Source organism: Rhyacophila brunnea, unplaced genomic scaffold (assembly GCF_057557595.1).
Source record: "Rhyacophila brunnea isolate RB1 unplaced genomic scaffold, BYU_Rbru_1.0 scaffold_3, whole genome shotgun sequence".
NCBI classification, from domain to species: domain Eukaryota; kingdom Metazoa; phylum Arthropoda; class Insecta; order Trichoptera; family Rhyacophilidae; genus Rhyacophila; species Rhyacophila brunnea.
Window position 1 is genome coordinate 2,747,727 of NW_028232965.1, and position 22,663 is coordinate 2,770,389.

At 31.1% G+C, this 22,663-nt stretch overlaps 1 protein-coding gene across 2 annotated transcripts in view; it reads right to left on the minus strand.

Moving 5' to 3' along the window:
* The window catches only part of dnc (phosphodiesterase dunce), an 847,926-nt gene that overhangs the window by 783,854 nt on the left and 41,409 nt on the right, over nucleotides 1-22,663 (minus strand). The window lies entirely within an intron of this gene.

Sequence of the window (22,663 nt, forward strand, 5' to 3'; positions counted from 1 at the left end):
TCGATATTATATTTTTTGAGATGATGATACATAAATATTACAATATTGCGCATTTTTCCACGGATATGTTCTATTCTGTTCTACAGAAATTTAATAACGAGATTTTGCCTCTTATTTGTTATAGTAACATAAATGTCACTATTCCGTCAACCATTTTATTGTCGTTATATATAAATATAATGATTCATTAGGATTTCACAGTACTTTTAGTTTTATTACCATGTTTTTATTAGCTCGTATTCTTGTTTGTCCCGTACAGATTTTTTCTTGTTTGTCCAAGATTTCTAACTAACTTCCCGACTAGCTAGACATTTGAAACTTTTAGAATATATCAGAACATGACGGGAATAAATTTTTAAATACTTTTGGCCATCCTTAAGCAGAAATGAATTCATTTTCAGTTGATTCTGTTTTGTATGTTTCGGAAAAAATTCGTTAAAAGTAATATTTACTACTCACTATTATTAGTTGCTTAGTGGGTTCTAGCAACTAAATTATTAATATATACGTGAGTTACTATGGAAATCAATACGAAATGTCAAAATGACATTTCAGTATTCCATATATTTATTAATACATAGAATTGTCAAGTTTAGATGATTCAACAGAAAATTTAAAAAGGTGGTATATAATAAGTTATTTTTATCTTGTAATTATTTTTATCTTATTTTTTGACTGTCACCGTGTACTCTTCTTTCTTTTTTCCTCGTTTCAAATGTCATTCTCAAGATAACTCTTCAGATAGATTACTGTTTGTCATAAATTTATTGTTTGTCAGGTTTCCACGCCCTCTAGTATGTTAAACAATTTGTTAGACTAACTAATTATTAGGTAATTAAAATAATATAAAACGCTAGATTAGTGATAAAAACAAAATTATCCAGCAATACCTACTTAAAAATATTTATAATACAGTTATGTGAATTCACGTTCAATTTATTAAAGGTTATATGCGGTCTCTTGGTAAACTTTTATTTTTGGATAACTCTTTTTTTATTTGAAGCAATTGTAATAAATTGTATTTAACCGCTTTATAACAACAAAATGCAGACATTCCGGCGTTAGGCTACCTGCCATGTTATGTGAATTCAGTTATTTGGCAAACTGAGAGTACATTTTTTTGTTCGTCACACATGCAATAACGGTGTTAAAACTGACATGTTTTTCCATTGCAACCCTTGCGGTGCTTAGTCTCCACCAGATATTCTCTTCATAGTAGACAATTCAGTGCCACCTTTTTACAATTATTCTAATGGAGCATCCTCAAATCTTTGTGATAGTCCAGCTATTACAGTTTCTACAATACAGATCTATTCTTACCCTCAAAAAATACGTAGATAACTGACCTTGCAGATAATTCAGCCGCCTTGCTATGTACAGGGCTGACCTTGCAGATAATTCAGCCGCCTTGCTATGTAGAGGGCTGACCCAACACAGTCTTCGGATTTGCATATGGCATATAATTTTTTCACCTCAATAAGTACAGTTTCTTTTTATATCTATATTTACATAAAACTAAAAAAACTATCGGATCATAATATGGTTTGAATAAAATTATGGCCATATATATTACAGGTTTGCAGTATATCAATGATGTGATTGTAGAAGTAAACCATACTACCTAATATATTTCTACAATTGAATCCAATTGATTCTTTTTCCATTTCGTATTCAATGATGCAAAGTGAAAAGCTTTAGCGATAAGGCTTTATCGTCCCTGAAAGCCTTATTTCGCGAGTGTAGTGGTGAGGCCGTATGAGCGGTTCATTATTTCAACCGGGGAGCTTCAGGCGTACGCAGGAAGCGCAGGACGTAATTTATTATTGAAGCCTGAAGCAAGCAAGGTGTAGGCGGTGGGGAGCTTTAAAAGCCTTTTTTGAATTAAAAATGTCTGATTTTGTAACGCGTCTGAAACTTAATGTTCTGTCACGGCACATAGGTATATTTATACTGGATGAAAATTAAATATATCTTCTTAATCGATTTGACGCCAAAAATATTATCATGATGTACAAGCTATATTACATCATTATAAGCTACACACTTTTGAACCATAAATATTTCGGCTTTGGAGGAAAATGATAAATAATCTTTTTTATATTTAGTAAATATTTTCAGATATTTTTGCATAATACTTTGGACGCTGAAGACGCACCCGGCGCGTAATGACCAGGCGGTCGATCGATGTAATTAATGTGCATTTTGAAGGTGGTAATTAAAAAATCATTATCTAGTCAGCAGCGAATGAGATAAACTACACAATAATATTTTATAATTACACTTTTCATAAAAGGTAGGTAGTAAATATAGTTACTATTTTAATGTTTTTATTGTTTTAAAGTATCATTGAAGATGCATTGTATCTTATAGAAAGGAAAAATGACAAATAAAAACAATAAACCTTTCAATATGTTGTAAATTTAATTTGTAGTATATTTCCATTAATTAGTTAAGTATATATTTTTAGAAATTAATTATACACTATACACGTATTTTTCTTCTTTCGACCATGTCCGATCCTAAAAGGATCATATGGGCCTCCACAGAGTGGAGGTTTGTATTAACAGATTTTATTTTTACGAGAAATGGATGTCAGCCACTTGCTCAACCTATTAGGTCCATACTTTGACTCACACAAATTGAAAAACAATATGTGTACTTGCCAGACCCAGGATTCGAACCTTGTACTCTCGACACTATAGACCGGAGCTTAAACCATGCGGCCATCATTGTATATTCTTAAAATATTTATTTTTCTAACAAAAAATAATGTTTTCATGAGTATTAAAAAGTAGCAAATTAACATTATATAATAATAATAGTGTGCTTACAACGTAAACATGTATTTCTTAGGTTATTAATTCAATATTTATTTAAATATACATAATCGAATAAATCATTCATGCAGAATAATAAAAACTTTTATAATTAAGTTACTTAAATGAAGTTACGGAACGAAAAGTTTATCACCTTTAGAATTATGACGCGGCCATCAAAATTTAATAAAACGACGTCAAAATGGCCTTATACTACTATACCTACTTACTATTCACAAAAGAGTTATTTCCCGTATATTTTTATAAATACCAACTCTACCCTTTTTATAAAATTTGGTTACTTAACCATTCACATACCATTAAAAATAATAAATTAGATGATTCATAATGAAAAATTCAGTTTAGGTACAATAGAATAAGCGAAACTTTAGCTGGCAGTAAATTGAATTTATCCAGTGAAATATTGAGTTTAAAAATAAATAGTCAGTAGATTAATTAATTTCAACAATAAATGTTATTTAATATATAAATTCAACTGCAAAGTTAGCCGTCCGATTACCACAACTGAGACAGATGACAACTACAAAACGACACTATATATTATACTCCTCTTAGAGTGGTAATTTCGATGCGACACATCCGGTTGAAACATTTGTGTGCAATAATACTGCTGCTTGTCGTTGTCGTTTGGCTCTGTCGAGGTACTAATACGACTAACATCAAAATTTTAAGCGGAAGATGAAGGTATATAATAAAAAAAAAACATTGTTGTTTATTTTATTACTGTGGCTTTCCATCAAGGATTAAGAAAAATTTTATGATATGACGTAAAGTTAACATTTTTTTTATTTATATTTTTATATTAATATTGTTTCCTTTATTAATTGTCAGGGAAACATTTTAGTATATTTTTTACTGCCAAGAGATTATAATTTTCTCATTCTCTTCCTACGCCTCGTACAATTCATTATATTTTACAATGCAGTTAAAAGAGAGATAAAGTTTTTTTCCTTGCTGACAAAGCATAAGATAAATCTTAAAGATTTGAAATTCACCACACTAAATATAAAGTACAGTGATATCTCCTCATCACAAGTTGACGCGATTTCTTAACTCACCTGTTGTAATTTAGTGCCGTAACAAATTTAATTAGCGAAAGCTAAATATACCAATACAACTTTGTCAAAGTCCGGCAAGTATAAATTGTATTTCCATATGTGTAACACTAAAGTTTTTAGAGTCACGTAAATAGGACTATTGATACATAGAAGTTGGCCCTCTAACAAACTAATAACCATATTGCTCAACGGACTTCGCACAGTTGCCATTCCGTTACTCAAAATTAAATTGGATTGTACGATCTGCATTCGTGTGAATTAATCAGACTACGCTGAGTGAATATGAAAGCAATCATATAATTGTTCACCTACCTGCCGAATACCGTAGTTATAATCTATTTTTAAAAAATAATCAAAAAGATACCATGTATTTTAATGTTACCTAATTTGCAATTATTAACTTTGATGGAAAACCATTAATTTCATTTTTATTTATATATCTCAAAGTAACGGTTTATAAAATAGGTGAAATATTGGAAATTGGTTGCACAGGTTTAGTGGAAAAATAATAAAATTAACGTTGGTATTAATGGATAAATTACATTCCAAGAAAATCAATCCATTTCTTCATTCTATATTATATATATGTATGTACATTATTACGGCTACGGTTAGCGAATACAGTAAAGATAACTTGGGTAAAGAACAGTTTATATTTTATAGAACAAGAAGGATAGTGTGCAGTTAACAACATTCAAATATATAAATTTAACTATTCAAGCGTTACCGTACCATTAAGGTTATTTTAAATAATGAATATGGAAAAAGGTTTCCGTTATTTTTATTCCTCCAAAATACCGCGGATTTCACTCGGAGCAATTCCATAAACAAGGCGATTATCTACAATAATTATTGTTAACAAACAGCACTGCATCTTACTTGATTCCAAATTCATCCGAGTAGATTCTCCAATTGGATTTTTTTAATCCAATCCAAACTATGCTACTCAATGACATTTGAAGGCTCACAGTCATTAATTGCCTGAATATGACATAGCATACTTATGACTTTTTTTTGATTGATTTTCATGTTAAATAATAATATGTAAGAATAGTCCTGTATATCGCGATAGCTGAAGCGTTCTCAGAATTTTTGGTCAGCTGACATTAGTACGAGCACGTAGCCTGTTATATTATTTTAGATATATTAATAAAATATGTACAGAAACATAGCATCTAAATTGTTATGACGTCATTAAAATTAATAAAAAATCTTGTTTAAAGTTAGTCGTAAAATATAAAACATGGCGGCTGATGTATATAAATGACCCCAGTTACCTTTCATTTAACTAACAAATGAACCCCAATTTGATATTTTATGAATATACCTACATACCACATCAAAGTAATTAATTACAGAACCAAAATCAAGAAAAATATAAAAAAGTCAAAATGGAGGTTACCGAGTTTGTTACCCGAAAGTTCTGTTAGTCGAAGCTAAATTATAACCAAATCCAAGTTCTAAGACCGTCAGAACCCATACGGGGGTGAAGTCTATTTAGTGGATGATAATGCCTAATTTATATCATTTTATTAGCGAATATTTCAGTTATACTATAAAATAATACTTATATTATTATAGTATAACTGCATGTACCTTGCACAACAGTGTGTATATTCAATAATAATAACACTTTAACAGTTGTATATATTATTTCATTTATTTTAAAACCAAACTCATATTGTGCTGATTGAATTTATAATTTATACTATTTATCAAATACCCATATGATTTAATGATTTTATGCAAATGTAAATAATATTACTTTAATGCTATCAAAATTATTTTATATACAAACCAACGCATGAATAATATACAGATCGCTTTAGTATTTAATTATTAAAATCTGCCTGTTATGTTATCCCAATCTGTATAGTTTACGTAATTAACATTGTTTATTTAATATTATATTAAATATGCATATATATATACTAACATTTTTTTAATTTAACATTTCTATATTTTGTGTGTGAAAGGAAAAGGACAAAATCTTTAATTATTACTTTTCTGGTGATATAAAAGATGATTGAGTGTTCGACAACTTTGTATATTCCTATATGATTATTGTTAGCTTACAGCTATGTCAATTTGACTAAGTCTTTTTTTCTTCACGTACATTACCTATAAATATGAGTTATAAATAATTTGACATACTTATTTAACTTGTTTTACCATTTTTAGAAATATCTGAATGCAGGCAAAAAGTTTTTTTTTTCAATAATAAAATTAATCAAACGAGAAAATGTGAAGTTATAGTTATTAGGGTTTTATTTTCTATGTGTATTAGTTTCGGCTAAATATGATATGTGAAGTTGTCACATGTATTTATATTTTTTACATTTCTATCTTTAAACCAACCATAAAGAACATTCATTGAAAGGTTTCAGAACGATAGCACGAATAACAAAAAAGTTAGTTTTTAGTTTAAGAACAAAGAACTGTCGAAAGTTGAGGCTTTCGAGACGTGGCTGTATAGACGCATTCTCAAAATTCACTGTGCAGATGTCAAATATTGAAATTCTCAACCGAATAGAGAAAGAAACGAGAAGTAATGTATACTATCAAAACCAGAAAATTACAATACCTCGGCCACATTATGAGAGATCAAAACTACAGCAATTTCAAACTTTTCATCGAAGGAAAGATCAACGGTAAGCCTTGTAATGTAAGTATTGGTACGAGTGTAGTTCCAGCGAATTATTTCGTGTAGCCAAATGATTAATCAAATATATTTATGATGGTGGCCGATCTACCTTAGGGGATGACACAATAAGATGAATAAAATAGTACCTACTATGGGAAAGCCACATACTTCTGCCATATTTTTCGCAATAAGAAGTTTGATTTACTTCAACTTATAACACCAGGGAGGTAGAGGATTTCTATGGAACGAACTTATACCTCGTGACTATAGAAATTTCACGTGAAAAATCATTAAATTGTTTAAAAAATTAAAATAAAAAACAGGTCATTATAAATCAATTAATAGATAACTAGTTAAAATATACATGGTGTTAAATCTCATAAACAATTTGTAATACGAGGGTGGGTCAATAAGTCCTTAGAAAAGCCGACAGGTGGCGCGACTAGTACTGTAAGCGGTTTGTTTTCATGCAGCGGCACTATCGATTCAGTATGCTGCGAAGTTTCAATCAGATTGGTCGGGTTGTTGTGTGTTTCTCGTACATTTAAAATAAAAATTTGCTTGTTTACAAAAAATGGAGAAAATTGAGTTTAGAGCTGTTATTAAACATTTTAATATAAAAGGGTTAACAGCAAAGGAAATAAAAAATTAGTTGGATTTAGTTCACGGCATATCTGCTCCTTCACTTGCAACTATTTATAACTGGTTAAATGAATTTAAACGTGGTCGTACATCAACAAAGGATGAACCACGCTCAGGACGTCCTGTAGAGGTGACTACACCAGAAATGATCAATAAAATCCACGATATGGTGTTAAGTGACCGAAGATTAAAGTTGAGTGAGATAATTGAGGTTACAGGGATCTCAAAAGGTAGCGTCATTTCTATTTTACATGACAAATTGGGCATGAAAAATATTTCTGCAAGATGGGTGCCGCGTTTGCTCACAGTCGACAATAAACGCAATAGGGTGGTGGCCTCTAAAGCCCTGTTGTCGCTCATGCAACGCAATCCGGATGAATTTTTTCGTCGCTTTGTGACTGTAGATGAAACATGGATACACCACTATACTCCCGAGACGAAAGAACAGTCAAAGCAGTGGATTGCGAAGGCAAACCATGTCCAAAGAAGGCGAAAACCGTAAAATCAGCTGGTAAGGTTATGGCTACTGTATTTTGGGATGCACGTGAAATTATTTTCGTTGACTATTTGGAAAAAGGAAAAACAATAACAGGGGATTATTATGCATCTTTATTGGACCAGCTAAAAAACAAAATTGAAGAAAAACGGCCTCATTTAAACAGGAAAAAAATCCTCTTTCATCAGGACAATGCCCGTGTTCACACATGTTTACGATCAATGGCTAAAATTGAAGAATTGAAGTTCGAATTGGTCGACCACCCACCGTATTCGCCAGATTTAGCCCCCCAGTGACTTTTTCCTTTTCCCAAACTTAAAAAAATGGCTAAGTGGACAACGTTTTTTTTCAAATGAAGAAGTCATCGATCGGACAAATGCTTATTTTGAGGACCTTCCGAAAACTTATTTTTCTGACGGTTTAAAAAAAATTGAGAAACGTCTAACCAAGTGTATTGAGCTCCAAAGAGATTATGTTGAGAAATAAAAAAAAAAAACAAAAATAAAAACTGTTTTAATGCTTTTTTCTAAGGAATTATTGACCCACCCTCGTATCTTGAGTTTACGATAGCTTTTTTTATTAAACGCTTTTAATATTAGGATAATAAATACACACTTTATATTATTATGTAAACTGAATTCCACGTAGGCAAAACGCAGTACTATGAGTATAGATATATAATAGGTACGAAAATGATGTTTATTGTTAACACAATTAAATTTTATTAAACAATAATTTTGTCGAGAATATCACAGTAATATACTTGTTATGCTTTACTACCTGCATAAATATAATATTGCTGAAAATTATGCAGGTGAAAATTTATGTTTCCGGCGTTGTAGCTAGAGCCGAAAATATCACAGATGATAAACGAATCTAAGAGCAAAACAGAAATCTACTGAAAGCTAGGCGTACACACAAGAACCGGAGGGGGGGTGTAGTTCTCGGATCTAGAAGCCCCCTCTATAAACGAATAAAAAATCACGAATTAATCACGAAATAACACAACTAACTTTAATTTTAGATTGTCACATATTTTTATTAAAACACGGAACTTGTCTTTTATATTATGTTGATTTTATTATTCACTTGTTTTTGTAGACGATGTTACGATATATATATACATATTAAACTGTGATTTTATAATTTAATGAAATGAATTCTGTAAGTTTTACATTTTAATTAACTATTTCTTTTACTCAACGAATAATTCACAAGATTTAAGAATGTACTATCTAATTATTGAAGATACATAATTCTGAAAACACTCATGAGAAAATATAGCCAATAGAAAAAAAATCGAAAAAGGTAAGACACCCGGCAGGAAAAGATATAGTTAATTAAAATTATTACCAAGTTCAAGTCAGTTACAACAGAACATATTGGAGTGATCCGTGACGTCGGTTGGTAATTAAAGTAATCAATATCTACTATAATTTAGGATACAAAAACCGATCGCTTACCGTAACTCAATTTGGAGAGCGCTTATGAGCAGGTTTTAAAAGGCCAATAGTTAAAATGTGTCGCAATTAAGCATGGCAGTCGTAGCATAGTAGTAATGCACAGGGCGCGATACCCAAGAAATATAGGTTCGATTCCTGCCAGGTGTCTTACTTTATTAGAAAAAGATTTTTTCTATTGGTTATATTTTCTCATGAGTGTTTTCAGAACTATGTATGTTAGTTTTACATCATTGTGGAAAGATAACGTCTGCTTGTGTCAATTGTTTGATAACGAGTGACTTTTATTATTGACTGAAATAGTTTAGTTTTCAGCCAATAAATGTTACTATAGTGAATTATTTCGTATTGCGCCAATATTAAAATATTTAAATCTAATAAGCTGACACTGGTGATAAATCGTACATGTTAACCACTAAGTGTATGTGCGATAAATTGCAACGACTCACTGGTGAGTATCTTATCAGTGGTTATAGATGCAGGTCAGGTCTTTATCGTATATCTAGTTACATAAAATGTACCGGGAAACTGCGGTCATCTGCTATGGACTTTCCGAATTCCATAGCGATTTGGGTCTGACTACCCTAACAGTTTCACGGTAGGGGCATTTTCGAACGTTCGTCATATACACATAATATTTAAATGAAAAAAATGTAGATCGAAATAAATTAATAATATATAATTTTTACGTTGTAAAAATATCAATGCTATATATATATAGATTTCTTCTTTAATAAAATCCTTTCTCCTACACGATTTTTCTATGTACGCTTCTGAAAAGACGATTTTAGACGGATAGACTTCATAATTTCTTGGCAGCTGTAAAAGCAAACGAAAGCCGAAGCACAACATAGCAAAAAGGGAGCAATTTATCATGGAAATTCTTTAGTTCAACAACACAGCCCACTACTTAGAAACTTGAATTGAATATTTTTCTGAATAATTTTATTTGCTCTGTTTCTAAATGTATTCTGAAAGCATGCGCAACATAAAATGTAAAACGACAATATTAAAATGTCCATGAGATGTTTCAAAATGTTTTTAAAGATTATTTTTACAACATTATATGCCAACGATTTAATTACAAAAAATCTATCATATAAATTACAAGTCATAAAATTACATAATAAATATTATATATTGATAATAAAATGATAGCGCACCCAAATAAATTGGTATTCCTTTTCATTGTCAGCACACTACTAAATGAAAGCTATTCTGTGTCTTTTTCGTTTTATTGAAATACATACATTTAATAACTCTTCTGACCAGTTACGGATTGATTCTTTGGGATTCCGGAAGAAATCCCAATAAGTCGACGATTGGTTACCAAAAACATTTTCAAATTATGCAAATTGTGGACAACATAGCATATTTTTTTCATTGCATAGTTTATCCGTAGGAAAAAAAGATTGGACTATTATATTAATAAATTATAGATGGTAGTTCCAACTGAAAATAAACCAAATGCCGCCTATTTGACGCTTGCATTCTGACGGTGCTGCTTTACGGTAGCGAATCATGGCATCTTACGAAGACTCAGAGCAACCGTATACTGAGCTTAGACAACAGATGTTTGCGAGGTATGACTTTAGGAGCAACGAGGAGATAAGAGAACGCACCAAGCAGCCTCTCATCACGCTGAAAGTGAAGAGGCGAATTTGGACCTGGCTCGGCCACGTGCTGTGGTAGCCAGAAAAGAACTTCAACCTAGCTTGCCTGTTCTTCAAGCCAACTGGATTCCGGCGTCCTGGAAGGCCGCTAAATACAATCTACATAGTGTATACGGCGGAGCGACAGGGATTCTTGGAGGCGCCGCGTGGTGTCCATATGCTCCAGTTAAGTGGCGGATATGGCAAAAGAAAAAGAAAGAAGTTCCAACTACCGGTACGTTTTTTAGTGTGGCAATGTTGACATAACAGCATATACATTGGCAGCATTGTTTTTTAAATAAAATAATAGAAGTCTTTTTGGAGGTTTTAATTTAGTTGCATACCTACTGTAATATACATTTTTGTCATTTGTCATCTAAATATCATTATCTTTTAATTTGAATTAAGAGTATTTATTATTAATGATAATCGTACATAATATAAATACGTATAATTTAAATTACGGTTATAATTCTCCCATGTCGATCACTTGCTACTTTTGACGTACTGTATTATTCGATTTAGACTGTGTTAAGACCAATAACTCATGAATTTCCACGATTTTATACCACTATTGATATTTCAACCAGTCACGGCTCGATACATCGTAAAAATATGAACCATTTGCGTAACATAGTGGAGAATCGAACCATTGATATATAGAAATCGCACCCCTAGTTTTAAACTATTACAAGTCAAAAAACTGACATTTTGAGTTAACAATGCAGAAAGGTTGAAAATATCATTATTTATCTGGTCAAAGACTATCACAAGTCTAAATAAATTCTACGGAAATACAGGACAGAAAGAATAGTCTATCATTTTTATAAATAGTATTGTGTGATATTTAAAGACTATGCTATTTTGAGTTGTTATGGTCTTAAATTAGGATTCAAAATTTTAGCGATTTTAAGACTATGACATCTTGAATTATCATAGATCAGGAATGGACAAAGTAAATAAAACTTGTGTTGTGGTCACACTGTTGACTAGCCATTCTGACAATTGAACAGTAGTTTGTTGATAAATACAATAATAAATAAAACAAACAGTGATGGAATCATAGAAAAGGATCTCAGAGGAACACATGAAAACCATAAGAAAATTGATACCGAATTAAAACAATATGTTAGAGATCACATTAATTGCATTCCTAGGGTAGAATCCCACTTCCTGAGAGCTCAAACTTTCAACCATGTCCGATCTAATAAGATCATAATATTGGCCTCCACGGTGTGGTTTGTATTAACAGATTTTTGTTTTTTTTTTCGAAATATGGATATCAGCCACTTGCTCAACCTATTAGGTCCATACTCTGACTCATACAAAAATTGAAAAACAATATGTGTACTTGCCAGACCCAGGATTTGAACCTATGAACCACGACGCTTACACCAGACTAACTACCAGACAATTTATTGATGGCTCTTTAAATTTAGCAACACTATAGGCTATACAAAGGAAGGTGTCAACAAAATGATCGACCTTTCGTGAAGTTATCTCAGTATTCTACGATCTTTAATACAGAATTTAATATGAAGAATACACGAGAGGAGAAAAAAATGGCGTGAAAAATGGAGCTATCCCTGATCCAGATAATATTATGATAGTTTCATGTTTCGATTTGCAAGCAGTTCTCTCATAACCCTGTGGTGAAGTCTCAAACTTCTATTACACCAGAAAACTTGCAACATATTTTACCATCTTTGATATTGCTGAGAAAAAGGGTTTTGTTGTATCTGGAACGAAGTGGCTGCTAAAAGAGGTTCTAATGAAATTGGTAGTTGTATTTACATACCATTACTTGAAAAAAAATCTAAATAAGAATATGCGTTTTTGGTCCGATAACTGTGCTAGACAGAATAAGAATAAATATTTAGTTGCGATGTATTTATCATTGGAAACAGAAAATGTAAAGTCTATAAAGCTAAAATATTTGATGAGTCACACCCAAGATCAGTGAATTGCGATGCACTCACTCATTGAAAAAGAAAAAAAGAGAATGCTAAAAGTGCTCCAGTATTCATACCAGCTCAATATAGATACCCATTATAGCCATGGCTAAAAAGAATGGTGAACCTTATAGAGTTAATGCAATGGCAACTGATGATATATTTGACCTGAAATTGCTGTCCGATGAGCTGGAACAAAATTATGTTATAACTACCGTAGGTACGAAGGTAACATGGCAAGCAATCAAAGTCATGCATTTGAAAAGAGAATCACCGTATAGTTTTTTCATTAAAACCAATTTTATTGATACTTCCTACGAGGATATTAATATAAGGCATCGCATGACGGGTCGTCCGGTTCACATGAATATGATAATTTTACAGAAAGCTTTTAATGAGCCACCAGGAATAACCATGCAGAAAAGGCAAGATCTTTTAACTATATGCAAAAAAAATGATACCGATGACGTACCACAATTTTTGCAATAATATATATTACAATAAGTTGCTAGAGGTACTCAAATGGCAAGAAATGACTTGGTTCACGAAGAGAGTGATGGAAATTACTCTGATTATTCTAAATTATATAATAATTTTCATTACGTAATGTGCAAGAATCTTGAATAGGTAATCATAATCTTATACAGTTATATATTTTAAAAATTCGGTAGGTATGTGATGGTTTACCTGTTCCAGTTATTTTATTTTGAAATAAAAATTTCAAATAACCATTTCGTTTATTATTTTACTTGATATGCATAATATATTGAAGAGATTTTATGTTGTTTCATATTAGTTTGTATTGTGTGCATGATGGGTTATTTCAAAATTTATCAAAATAGTCCAATTTTAGACTATGACATTTCAAAAAAACTACCAAAAATATGTATTCTGTAAAATTTTTCAATATAATAATAATTTCATACAAAAATATAAGCCCTGATACACATCGAGCAAGAAAATCAGTTTGGTACATACATTTTTAGATTTAGTTGAGAGGGTTTGAATCTTTGAATCCAATTATCTCAGAACGCTGTTTTTTGACTTGTCATACTTTAAAACTAGGGGTGCGAAATATTCCATAAGCTTTTGTACTACATGTTCATATGCTCAATATGCTCAAACACCGAACATTAACCTTTATGTTTACTTTTATAGCTAACTGCTATTTTATGCAAACATGATGTATAATTTATGTGGGCCACATGCTTTTGGGACGTATAAAGATATCAACACACTGATTGCATCGTTCAAAGTAAATGAACTTTTTTGATCATCCCAATTGCTTCTGTTTGATCAAATAACTAACATAAGTAATAATAATTGATATAAATCATTTTTATTTCATTTTTTTGGTACACAGATAAACATTAGTAAGATATTTAATAACATTTAGTATAACGATTGTTCTAACTGAAAAAAATGATATAAATAAATAAATATAATAATAATTAGTGTAACATAAATGACTTTCATAATAATATTACATTCTAAACCAAAATTATTATCATTATAGTAATAATTTTTTTTTTGAAAACACCATTTAAATTACTTATAAAAGAATAAAATTGGTATAAGAAAAAAGTATTATAATAATATTATGTTTTATATTAATTATTATTACACAAGAACAAGCAGCATCTGTCAATAGGGAGACGGTAGATCAGTCATCATAGTATCGTGCGTAACTGGGATCATCTACTGGACACTGTTGTAGAGTTTTACAGCGCTCTATACAAAGATGACACTGACATCAATTCAGATCTTCCGGTGAACGGAGAATATGGAGATCCTCTTCTCGAGATTACTACCACAGAGGTGGAATATGCTATAATGTGCATAAAAAGTGGGAAAGCCCCGGGAGAAGATGGGCTGACTATCGATGTTCTCAAACGGGCCGGGAGGACGGTGAGCGATGTGCTCGCACGTCTGTTCACGTCTTGTCTGCACGAAGAGAACATCCCAGAGTCATGGAAAAATGCCTCCATTATTATTCTCCATAAGAAAGGAGACACTGAAGATCTGAAAAACTATCGACCAATTAATTAGTCTACTGCTAATTCTGTATAAGGTTTTCACGAAAATACTCTCAAACCGTCTCGAAACAATTCTAGACGAGAACCAACCAAGAGAGCAAGCCGGATTCAGAAGAGGCTACAGTACTATGGATCATATACAGGTCGTCAGGGAAATCATAAAGCGCTACAATACGAATACAAACTGCCATTATATCTTGGTTTTATAGACTATGAAAAGGCGTTTGATTCCATCAAAAAATTCTCAATTATAAACGCCCTTAGCAACCAAGGAATTTCCAGAAGCTATATAAACATATTGAACAGTATATACAGTGATGCCACAGCATGCGTGAAACTCCACAAACGGTCGTGTAAATTCCCCATTAACAAAGGTGTCCGGCAAGGTGATACCATTTCACCTAAACTATTCACCGCTACTCTTGAGGTCTTATTTAAGAAACTTGATTGGGAGGAAAAAGGTGTTCCAATTAATGGGGAGCACCTCAGTCACCTGCGCTTCGCAGATGATATTGTTATACTCTCACAAGACCCGAAAAACCTCCAAGGTAGAATGCAAGAACTCGCGGATGTCAGTCAAACGGTCGGTCTAAAGATAAATGTCTCAAAGACAAAAGTGATGAGGAACTGTTTTTCGGACCCTGCAATTATCTGTATTTCTGGCACCCAACTCGAGCAAGTCAGCATCTACGTCTATCTCGGACAGCAGGTGTCCATAGACGGAAGCATGCACGATGAAATTGCTCGAAGAACAAAGCTGGGATGGAGTGCTTTCGGACGTCTGAATATTATCTTCAAGAGTGACCTACCATTATGTCTTAAGCGTAGAGTATTCAACCAATGTGTGCTACCCGTGCTCACGTATGGCTGCGAGACGTGGACCCTCAACACGAGAGATGTCCAATCGCTAAGAGTCACACAGCGAGGCATGGAGAGGTGCATGTTGGGCATCACGCGAAAGGACCGTAAGAGGAACGAATGGGTTAGGAAGCAGACAAGAGTACGCGATGTAGTAGACGTTGCCAAACAGCTGCAATGGAGATGGGCGGGGCATATTGCTCGCCGAAAGGACGGCCGCTGGACAAATGCCGTCATCCAGTGGTACCCAAGGGGTACGTAACGGCCACAGGGTCACCCTAAAAGCTGCTGGATTGACGAACTGGTAAAGTTCGGCGGAAATACGTGGCAGCAAACGACACAGGATCGAGAGAGTTGGAGAAATCTTGGGGAGGCCTTCATCCAGCAGTGGATTGACCCCGGCTGATGATGATGATATTAATAAAATATATGTATTTATTTATATTTTCAATATTTGGCTTGTAATCAACGGAATTATTTATCTTGTTAATTAAAAATATTTTTATATTATTATTCTTATTCATTATGTTTGTAAAAAAAATACTATTTTACATAGTACCTATATACATGCAGCCTGCAGGTATGTGTATTAGTTTTATTTCTATTGAAAATATAATTTATAATTTGTTACACACTTATAAATTAAAAAACGACATCTTTACAAATGATTAATTGTGATAACTGTTATTGGGTGATATAATAATATTATGAAATATTTTTTTTTATTTTTGAAATATGATAATAGGTCATTATTAAGACGAAATAATCGTTGTTACTTAAAGTGGTACCTATCTATCGGATTTGTTTTCTATAAATTGAATAAATCAAAACACTGAAGATGGTGAACCTCAGATATTCTATTACAATCTAAAGTTTCTATGTAACAAACAATAATGCTGAGACAAATTTATACTATCAGTCTCAAAATTATATTTTCTCCCGATTAATCAAAAAATGTTTAAAACCACAAAGTATTTTTTATTATTTCGGTTAGATAAATGAATATTCCGCAAAAGAATATTTAAATGATATTATCATCATTATAATAAGTCTGTTCTAAACCTAAAACTAAATGAAAGCCTCTTCAAGCTCTCTCCACTCCTTTGGAGGTTCTTATTTTTTGCTGTCACGTAATTCTACCGAACTTTTCTATATCATCAAACTAAACTTCTTATCATGGGGCGGTCTTTCAGTAGTCTTATATTCCTTCACCCGCCCAGTGGCTATCCTTTCTATAAGCTATGGATCCTATCTCTATTTAATGGTTATATTTTATTTATTTACGATACTTATTTTCGTTTCATATTCATTCAATCATTCTTTGGTCTTTGTGCATAGTTCTCAGCATACACCTCTTTAACCCACGTATTTTTAATGTGTTTATTCATAAATAAACAGATCATATTACCTATGCTCACCTACCAAATCTCCACAACAAAAAATTATCTAAAACCTACATACGCTGTGTATATCTTCTCGCTTCACCAGACAATGTCACCATGTACGGTGAACACTGATAATAAAATAATGCCTACATAGGTACAAATACTAGCGCACCTTGTCTCTGGTCTGGTTTGCTCGTTGCCGCTGTCATAGATAATGTAAGTATACCCGAGAGATGAGATTTAAAAATATCCTCGTCGACACATCAGCGTACACTCCGTTTCACCTAAGAATTTTAGAACATTAAACCATTCACTTACATTCACGACTAATATAAATCATTTTATGAATATTAAAATTATTATTAATAACAGAAAAAAATCTATTTTCCTTGCATTTTGTTTAAAATTAAATAATTCAGTTATTTAATTCGAAATAAACTGTATTTGAAAAGAATTGTTGAGTTACTGCCGGAATCATATAGTGAAATTGTGTATACCAGTTACAATACAGCCAAATGAATGTAAATATACATACATACCTAGAGTATAAAGGGCCAATTTTCATCGTGCGTCATGATAGGAACACACTCGAAATCTCAAAACACACTTGTGTATTAATAATTATTGTTATTGACTTACTGGGCAAAACGACAAAATTTTTTCTCGCGTCATGAAGCCCATAGGATATTGTATTATGTCTTTTTTTATGTAAAAATCAAGCTTTCTTTATTATTTTTTCATTGTAAAAACACCTTACAAAGATAATTCTAAAAAATCAATGAGCGATACACAATATGACTAAATAGCTTTTGTTATTGAACATCCATATTTTTTTTATATTGACTGCTTAATCTGCAAGCCAGCTAACTGCACTTTTGACCAAAAATGAGATTTTGATAGGATTTTATTATAAAGCATGTTTTCTATGCTCACACAAAATTTCAAACTTTTAAACCTATAAATAAATGCGCTATCGTACTTCACAAAAAAACAGCCAACTGCAGGTGCCAAATTTCCAATATCGGCAATGGAACAACTCCGCTCTTTATATATTTTTTCTTTATATTTAGAAAGGAAGCTAAAATAGTGTATTAATTCAACTTATTTGCAAAAAAACTTCAAGTGTATTTTGGAATTGTTAAATTCCGCTCGATAGTTAAATTATTAAGTTTTTTCTATTTCCTGAAAAATTTTACCAAATGGTTTTCATATGAAGCAGTCGATATGTATATTTGTAAGGTGATACACTGTATGCATGTAATATTATGACTGCTACATATTTAGATTTTTTCATTATTAAAAAAAACATTAGAAAGTCCAAGTACCTATGTTAAAACTCAAATTTGGAAAGATCCTGACACCATCTAGAAATACGTTGATTCAATATTAATATAAACCGAATTTGAGGTAATACCTAGGACACAATTATTTGAGTAAATATTTTTTAATTAATACAACACATTGACCTAAATCCGATGAATTTATGTTCATGTCCCGTTCGGAAAATATATTTTTGAATTTTTTTTTTGTAATCGGTATATTGTTGACGCGTTCAAAATTATGTTTGCATAAACTGTTTTCACATACAGTAAAGATTTTAAAGTACTTATCCTTTTTATGCAATGTGCTAAATTCGAATAGAGTAGCAAATTAAAACTAATCAAATTTTAGCCAGTCAAGTCTTTGGTCTTTTCCACCTTTCTTTGTGGTATTGTGACCAGTGTTGCCAACTATCATTCACAAAAATATGCCAAACAGGTTAAGAAAATAATCCTAATGGCTAGATTTTCTCAAAACTCTAATAAATGTCTAGAAACTACCTTTTCAAAAAAAATATATCATAAATTATTAACATTTTTTTTAAAGAGCAAAGATCGAAGAAGCATTTTAATTTCACAACTAATAAATTAATGCTGTTTTAAGCTGTTTGAGGTATAGAAAAAAGCTAGATTAAACGCCATATGCTAGTTGCAATATTTACAAGCTGGATGCCGATTCAAAAATGCTAGATGTGTTGATGCTAAGTTGGCAGCGCTGGTTGTGACTTACGTAGAATTGTCGTCTTTGAGATTAGGTGTTATAATATTTAATTAAAAATAATGAGTGGCTTTTAAAAAAAATATATCTATAGAGAATTCTGCAGTTCAGAATATTATCCATAACCCGAATAAAACTTGTTGATTTGAAAAGGTTCATCATCAACAGAAACGTCGAGGGTCGACATGAAATAATTTCGGGTCGTTTACTCAATAGTCTTTCTAAATGAAGGAAACGACAGGCCTTCCAAAAATGATGTCTAACTCTTAACAGAGTGAGGAATATGAAAACGAAATACAATATAACCAAAACAGTGAGATACGACAAAGAAACTGTGCTCGACGATAGAGTGGTGCTAGAGTACGATTTCTGAAGCCATGGTAACGAGTTTGAATGCCCCGTTTGCTAAAACTTTATATCTTTTTGTTATTCATATAGGTGTATAATTCAGACCAAAAAATAATAAATTGGAACAACAAGAAATTCAATAATTTGTTTCCTCTTTCAGTCATGCTGTTTTCAGTTAAAGTTTTGAGAAAAAACAAGAAATTCTCTTAATATAGTGTCGAGGCCACATTGCTTGTTCCGCTTAAAATAGAAATTTACTTTTAAAATAATGAAACGAACATAGCATGTCTATATCCAAATACTAAACAAGCTAATATTTAATTATTTTAATTTTAGGATGATTCCTATTAAATTCCTTCTAATTCATCAAATCCTCATTCTATATTAAGTACTATAAAAAAGATATTCGTTGAATAATAAATAAATTCTTATTCTATATTTGTTTTATAAAGTAATGATGACATTCACTTAAAGTGACAAGTCAGAGGATAAGTTACATATCTAACAAAGTAAACCATTGATATTGTATGCTAAAAGTCTAATATTACAAAACAAAATCTACTATGTATTTCTATATCAAAACTAATTAAGTAAATATTTTGTTATCTATTTTGTTTATACTGTAACATAAAACTATCTAATGTATGAAAAGTAGGTTTTGTATACTCTGTCTTCTAACTAATTGTATTTTACCTTATTTTTCATACAAAATTCCATTCATGTAATACTCATATTATCATACTCGTATTTTATATTTCTATGACGATATTTTTTAATAATAATTAGTGTTATTTTATGGAAATAAAATATATTTCATGTGATTTATGACACCTATTAATTTAACAGATCAAAGACTTTCCTACTTACGTATCTCAAATATATTTATTTTGACATGTTGTTGAAAGCAATTTTTGAGATAAATTTATCACAACAACGGTTTTAATGATTCATAAAAATATTAGACAGATAGCAAAACATTTTTGACATGTTTATAAAATGATATGATATTTCTAAATTTAATTTTAGTCTAAATATAGTAGAGTAATTGTGCGATAATTTAATATTATAACTGTGGATTAAAGTATAGAATACTCAAATTCAGAACATAATTAATATCATGACAGCTAGAAATTGAGATATCATTATAATGAATTTGGCAAGTATTTCAAATTTAGATTTTCATCTTTACTGAACCTTATATCAGAGTTAGCAAATGATTATACATCGTTAAAAAAAATTAACAAAATATTATAATTTAAATATTCTTCATAATATTTTTAATCTATTTTTTAACGTTTATTTTATATGAATCTAAAAAAATACTCATTTCCTCACTAATATATTATTATGAAAACAATTCAACTTCATTTAATTTACCCTATTATTTAACATACATAATTTTGAAAACACTTCTGAGAACCAATAGAAAAAAATCTTTTTGAAAAAAAGTAAGACACCCCGCAGGAATCGAACTTGCATCTCTCGGGTATCGTGCCCAGGCTCATAAACCACTATGCTAAACGAGTCATACTTAATTGTGACCAATTTTACCTAATGGCTTTTAATCCTCACTGAACCGTTTTCCAAATTGACTTACTATCGGCGATCGGCTTTTGTATTTCAAATTAAAGTAGGTATTACTTTAATTACTAACCGATGTCATGGATCACTCCAAGATTTTTTTCTTGTAATTTACTTGAACTTTCTAATAATTTTTATTAACTATTTTTTTATTCACCAAATAATTCACAAGATTTAAGAATGTAAGATTCTAATTATTAAACGATAACAACCATTTTATCTTGATTTGGGATCTGTATAATATGATATATTAATAAACTTCCAACAACATTTTCACCAACTTCCTGTATTTTCAGAGACCCAACTATTTCAGGTGTAAAAATCTTTTTTTGTAAGCTATATTTGTTACGCGTACCATTTGTCACCATCCCTGATCTACGTCATTTTCCGCATGATATGTTTACACGTAGTCTGCAATTTTCACATATTCTCAATATGCACTTCCTTATCCGTTAGCAGAATGCAACTGTGCATAAGCAAGTTGACTAGGTACTAAAGTTTATGAAACGTATCTCGTAGAGTTCACAGTTTAATTTTCGATATTATTAATTACTTATTCATGAGGGCTTGCGAATCATTGCGCATGCTCTTTGATCTTTTGTCTATAAATAACATCCGCAAATAACCTCAGGTTGTAATAATATTTTTGAATTAATAAATATTTTTTCTCGTACTTTTGAATATAATTTACTTTTAGCGAGTCTAATACATACATAAGTAAACATTTTTTATACAATCCAGCCTACGCAAAATATTCTGTAATATTCTTAGTTTAATAAACATTAAAAAACAAATACTTTACTAAAATATGACATTAAACGTGCATTTATTAATACTAACTAACCATTATGTAGGTGCCTGATATATAAATATGTATTTTTTAAATATTAAACAACACCAAATAAAATTGATTCAACAAACAGTTTCAATTGATTATTTTACTATAATTCTATGAAACGTTCTACCAATTTAAATTAACTAAAAAAAGTTTTTGTATAAGCTTTAATCTAGTTATTTATAAAAATCTTCACAATTCAAAAATGTCTGCTTATAATAACACTAAAAAAAAATTTTTATAAATTTTCCGGCTTAAATTTTTATTGAATATGGATTGTTTACACAATTTCGCATTTTAAACTATAAATTGTTCACAAAATACACTTAACGAAATATTTAAAAATCATTGAATTACCATCTTGATAGTATTCGCATAACAATGCTAGACTGAAATGATTTTGGCCGTCTTCAAACGTGACCTTCCATTATTAAGGCTATACTTCAGCTGGGGCACGGTCTAAAACGATTGTGCTACACAACGCCGAGATTGTGCAAATGATGCGTGTAGAACAAAATATAATTTGTCATAAAAAGTCAACATGCGTCCATTTAATGTTATTTTTATTGTTCTATTACTAATAATAATATATTCATTGACATGTTTTCTTTTTCAAGTAAATGGGTAACGTTTTTTAGTCATCTTTACATGATTTAAGAATTAATTCCCTCGTTGCCATCACAAAACAATTTGACATGTTGACAGCCAGTCCAAAATTTCGTCGCACCTATGGTTGGAAATTATTTGCCGTTTCACTGAAGTACCGGCGTAATTAAAAAGAAAAATCTTTATCCAAAGTATGCTTTCTATTATCAAAATATATGAATACAAAACACAGATTC